The following is a 6,170-nucleotide window of genomic DNA, read 5'->3' as shown; positions in this document are numbered from 1 at the left end:
TAATAAATTAATAATAATTATATTTACTTTTATGATAACAGATATATCTTCAAGTTAATTATTTTTTTATTTTAATGAGATATTAATGTGTATATTCACGGAAAAGCAGGGGGTTTTATTGAATATTGGTAAATCTGAAAAAAAAGTTTTTTATTTCTTTTTTTATTTTGTGTTTAAAGTATTCCATAGATTGTTCTGTAGAATGGATTAACTTGGATTAATAGCTTTAGGAAAGTCTGTAGAACGACCTCAGTAAAGAAAGTAGCAACATTCTACAGTACTATCTTTGGAATAGGTCTCTAACTACTCTAAATAAAATCAAAACTTTTTTTGATGGGCCACTCTTCAAGTAAAGCAGCGATTTGCTTATTTCATCCTGTCAATTCCCTTTAATGTTACAGATTGTTAAACGCAATCATGAAATGTAAAATATAACATTTTAAAATTAAAAGGGGATACCAGTATATTCTTGTTTAGGTTTTATTTTATTGCCCCATTTACAAATAAATAGGTACAGTTATATTTAAAGAAAAATATAACAATAAACAATATATTCAAAGAACATTTTATATTCTTATTTACGAGTATGAATAAAAAGTAACATAATGTTCTTCAAGGATTTATTGGGGTATTTCTTGTTTCTATTTCCTAAACAGACATTCGATACCCTCCGTATTTTGTGTTTATGAACTATATAAAGGGCAAAGTTTCCTACGAAGGTGGACCCATCTCAATTTATAACCTTCCCAAATGGGTCAACGGATTTCCTCACGTCTTCCTTTTAGTCGGAACTGTTTATTATACATTTATTTGTATTTTATTTAAAAAAGAACTCGCATTTTATCATCATATCATTTTTAAATGTCTCTTTTAATGTTGATAAATAAATTAATTTAGATTAATATATTTTAAATTACATTTTATTCTGAACCTAAATCTCATATATATTCTTTATAATAATGATATACATAATTTTCTAAGGTTCAAGTATTCTTCCATACAGTATTCTACCATTTTTGAAATTTAAATTTACTTACTGATAAATATTTGAAAATTTGACACAACCTTGGATATGCAGAAATCCTTTATTTAGCCATGCTGGCGAAATACATTGGTTTGCTATAATACAAGGCATGCCAATCAATCCATGATCGGACATATATACAATCAATACTCGTCTACACACTAAATACAAATATTATGATTTTTTTTTAACAATTTTTTTCCATTAAGCAATTTTATTTCATTTAATTGACAATTTTATTCTCCGTGTCCAAAATAATATTTTCTGTCTAGATCGCTATATCCCCGATGCTAACACCTAGGTTTTCTAAGAAGCTCCTTGTTCTATCTGGTATTGTTCCGCGAGATCCAAACCAGAGGTATTGTTCCACAAGACCCAAACCAGAGAATAGTAATAAATGATCAAATTCATATCAAACTAAAAAATGAAATAATAATTAAAAAATTGTTTACATAAATTTAAAAAATAATAAAATCTCTATATGTATATAAACGGAAAAATAAATAAAATGAACATAATAAAACTGTGTATATTAAGAAATAAGGAGAAGATATAATAAGTAAAATTTTGAACTAGTATAAAAATAAAATAAAACCACTAACCACATTTACACTATTATGTATATTATTTATGCTCTCGATCTGAGGATCTCCAAGCCCATTACGCATGAGGGGAAGAGCAGGCCTCTTCGAGATCCCAGCACAGTCCTTTCACTGCGTCACCGTCGGTACTAAGCCAGTGAAGGCTGGGTAAGTGCGCTAAAGCTGCAAGCATTCTACATGAGTAGAGCTTCTAGAAAACCACAATTTTCTAATTAGACATCAGAGTACTGGAAATATTCATATAAAATACAACAGATATGTATTAGTTATAAAGGAAGGAGTTTATAATTTTATAAATTACAGTCTACCGACAATGAGACGAGTAGTCTACTACTAGGAATTGGGTAGTGAATATAGACAAGAATTAGGCCGAAACGTCATCTTATGCATAAATGAAAGGTCGACCAAGTTTTAATTCTTTGACTACGGGCTACCTAGAAAAACTACACAAAAACACGATTTTATTTTTTGGTATGTTCTTGTTTTTAAAAATTTAAGTGAGCATTATTTAACTTATAAAATATAATATTTAGCTAAATACTACATATAAATATTCAATACCTGTTTTTAACAATCATTGAGTGTAATGTTTTTATCTCAATTACTCAATATAGACTCTATAAAGTTATTGTATTTTTTACCACATTTTATATAAAATATTTAGACAACATGTAATAATCAAAAACAATATTAAAAACTGATTTTTAAACAAAAAAACATTAAAGATTAAAAAAATTAAAGGAGTGTAAAAATCCTTAAAGGCGCCAGATCGATCATAACTGGTGGAAGCTAGGATAGTACTAACCACGGTTCAGGACAAACGAATGTAATATGAAGTTACCAGTCAACACTTGTAGTTATTTGGATTTGGATTACATTGTAAGGATTTATGAATTTATTTCGTAAATGTGGGACTTTTGGAGAAAAAACTATATCCTCTAAATATTTCTAATTTTTTTTATCTTCTATTAGTATCATCTAATATCTACTTAATTTATTGTTCTGTATGTTTCCAAGTTTGTTTGATATTATTTTACCTGAATTGAGGTTGTTATCTCGTTTTGTTGTTGAGCCCGGATAAAGGCCTTAAAATTCAGGTTGAAACGTTGGCACAGTAAAATAAGTTTTACTTATTTACATGCCATTAGTAACGGCACCCCCACCATCTTCTCCCCATAAAACATATTACAATGACAAATTCTAGAGAACGCAATCGCGAAATAAAGGTGTGATGCTGAAAAATGAGCCAGGTAAATTATCTTTTAGAAAATCCGCCATTGTTTAGTGACAGTACTTTTTTTCCGACAGCCGAGTGCTCGCTAATTACAAATGCTTTTTTTCAGGGAACCTATTGTTTGCATTAACAGCAAAGCGAAAGGGAACTCAATGTTGAGTATCCTTCTAATTTATCGTCCTTAGAAATTTAATTGCATTATATTAAAGACTAATGTTAATTAAAGAGAAATGTTGATTATAATAATTTTCAACATATTTTACATAACGATAAGGATTTTAACTTCAGTAAACTAGGGTGTGGAGTGGTACAATGGTAAGGCGCTGTTAACTCCAAGAATCCGGGTTTGAATCCAGCTGTAACAGATAATTATTTATTCTTTTACTGCAGCGGTGAGTCAACTTTTTGGGTTCTGGAGCTCTCCTATGGTGCACCCAGCCTCATAAAATGGGTACCATAATTTTGGGAAAAATCTTGTGGTTCAGAGTGATCTTGAAAAAATCAGGGGACTGAATCCCCTTGGTGGTAGCGGTTCGCATAATTATTAAACTAAATAATAACTTGTAAACTGAATGTGGAAATGTATGGAATAATGTAGGAATTCCACGCGTCTTCCAGCGCTCTGCATATCTCATTTCCCGAATGCTCGGTTGTGCCCAAATCGTCGCAATAGAACTTTGCCGTATTTGCCATACTCCATTTTCAGCGAACCCGACATTCTCGTTTTCCAAAAAAATTGGTACCTCTTGCCATTTATAATCTCCTCCAGTACTTCTATTTACAATGGCCTTTCGTTGTGCGAATTGTCGTTTATAGATGTTTCTTCTCTGCTATCATTCTCTTGTTCTTCTCTACAAGTCAACTCACTCAGTAATCGCCTCACGTCCCCGGACGATTCTCCTTGTTCTTCTTCGGCCACATTGATGGTTATCGCACGTGAAAGCCAGTCGCCACATTTTCTTTGCCCGGCTTATAGGCGATGCCCATGTTGTATTGGCTAAGCAATTCCTTCCATCGTGTAATTCTGATAATTCATTTAGTTTCCCAACCCATTAAAGAGGTCTTTGGTCAGTATGCACCCGTTTTGGAGACGATCCAATACTTGTAGGGCCGAAAGTGCTCCAACGCCCAAACTATCGTCTCCAAAACGGGTGCATACTGACCAAAGACCTCTTTAATGCGAATCTAAAAATGCGAGTTCTTTTTTAAATAAAATACAAATAAATGTATAATAAACAGTTCCGACTAAAAGGAAGACGTGAGGAAATCCGTTGACCCTTGATGAGGAGACATCCTGAAGCGTGATCAAGGCGAGATTGAAGAAGGCATTTGGAGGCAGACGGTCGGCCCCTGAACAGGACATATTTATGATGATAGGGGAGACCAAGAAACCGAGACAGTCTAATGGGCAGTATGTCTCAGAACTCCTGGCACACTACAACAGAATCGTAGATAAACTCAGCGAGATGATGGAGACAATCCAGGGACAAGGTTACAGCAATTCGAATGCAATTCCTATCCAATGTGCCAAAGGTTCAGTTGGCAAAATAGCTAGGGAAGAAGGAGGGAATGCTGAGAGAAAGCTCCTTCGTAGTGTGCACAGGAGCTAACAGACACAAATGCCCGGGAACAGGGGGCCGAATGGAAGTAGAAGAGCCATGATGGACTAAGATTACATAAAATCGGCCTAGAACAACACTGTTGCCCTTAAGAAGAAGAAATTACAAGGACAGTGGCCGGGAGAAAACGCCAAACAGGGACAGTATACCATGCCAAGCAAAGCCCAGAAACAGTAACCGGACCGCAAGTGTCACGGATACAGCAGTGTCTCCAAACTCAGTGTTTCGAGTGCGGAAACGAGGGGCACATTGCAAGACAATGTCCATGTGTGTACCGGTCTCGGCAGAGTTCGGACCAGATGGAACCGATGGAGGTTAACGCCCAAATTCTGAGGCGGAAAAGAGTACCCCAGAGAAAGAAATGAATACGCAAACGAGTCCACAGAAGTGTCGGGAATCTCGAAGACTATAACAGAAAGAAGGGATCTGAGAAGAGGACAGAGGGGCAGGAAGGATGTGCGGAGGCGGACCGAGGATGAAAGAAAGACCATAGAGGAGATTTGAGATGCGTACCGGCAGAGAGGCACCGCACATTGGTGAACAACAACGTGAAGAAAGGGAGTGGCGGTCTGCCTATTATTCGAGTAAGAGAAGGAGTCAGATGCCTTGTAGATACTGGGAGTTCTAATACTATCAAATGCCGGGAAGCGCTGGAGAAATTGAATGCTGGAGAGGGAACACTTCAGGTTGAGGGATGTAATTGCCAATTAGTTATTCTTGGTGGACCCTGCAGTGTAGAAGGGGCAATAGAAATGGAATTAGGTGAGTGGGGTGGTAAGGGCAAGAATTTGATAGTCCATGTAGTGGGAAAAATACCAAGAGAATATCAAGTGATCATAGGTTTTTACTTCAGAAAGTGGGAGCACGAGTGAGAAATAACAGGGGCCTGTGCAAAATTAGAATTGGGGGAAGAAATTATAAGTGCCAGCGGCTGGTAGAGGACTCTAGGGCGCAAGTAGAGGCTATGACGCAGGTGGAAAGTAGAAAAGATTCCGTCATGATCTAGTATGACTTTTTTTTTAATGAAGGAGAGGTGCTGGATGCCACAGGAAGGAAATTCCGCTTAAGCGACAGAGTGATGATATATGTAAAGTAGCGACGGTATCCGCAGGCGCTCCGGAAGCAAGGGATCATCGTGGATAGCACATCACCTAATAATAGTCCATTGTGGGCCACTGCCCTACTTTCTCACTAGAAAGAAGAATTCATCAGGCGAAGAAGAGGAAAAATATAGGGTGGTTATCGACTATCGTAAGCTAAATGAAAATACCATCGATGAAAGATGCCCAATCCCTAGATTTGAGGACATTCTGTATAGATTAGGTGGATCAGCAATTTATAGCACGCTAAATCTCAAGGCGGGCTATCACCAGATTAGAATGCACCCAGATGACCAATACAAAACGGCATTCACTATTGAAAGATGACACTACGAGTCAACGAGGATGCCCTTTGGACTAAAAAATGCCCCGATTACATTTCAGAGGCTTATGGATGAGTGTCTGAGGGGTTTTGATGAGTTCGTATGCCATGTCTATATGGCCGATCTCTTGGTCTCCAGCTATTCAGAAGCTTACCATGAGGAGCATCTGAAAAGTGTATTTCGAAGGATGAAAGAATTTCGACTGAAACTATCCCGAGGGAAGTTGGCGCTGGGACAAGACCAAATCATTTTTTTGGGACACACTATC

At 36.6% G+C, this 6,170-nt stretch overlaps 1 long non-coding RNA gene across 1 annotated transcript in view; it reads right to left on the bottom strand.

Annotated features, from left to right (window-relative positions):
* Positions 1-1,066: 1,066 nt before the first annotated feature.
* LOC136796050 (uncharacterized) overlaps positions 1,067-6,170 on the bottom strand; it is a 19,991-nt gene continuing 14,887 nt past the window's right edge. The window contains exons 2-3 of the long non-coding RNA XR_010843746.1: positions 1,627-1,816; positions 1,067-1,441 (exon numbers count right to left, since the gene is read on the bottom strand). This is a non-coding gene — a long non-coding RNA (uncharacterized lncRNA). The remainder of the gene's footprint in view (positions 1,442-1,626; positions 1,817-6,170) is intronic.

This window comes from Halyomorpha halys, unplaced genomic scaffold (genome assembly GCF_000696795.3).
Source record: "Halyomorpha halys isolate HHAL.00 unplaced genomic scaffold, Hhal_1.1 Scaffold1713.1, whole genome shotgun sequence".
In the NCBI taxonomy this organism is placed as follows: Eukaryota; Metazoa; Arthropoda; class Insecta; order Hemiptera; family Pentatomidae; genus Halyomorpha; species Halyomorpha halys.
This window is presented reverse-complemented; position numbering and strand designations above follow the sequence as displayed.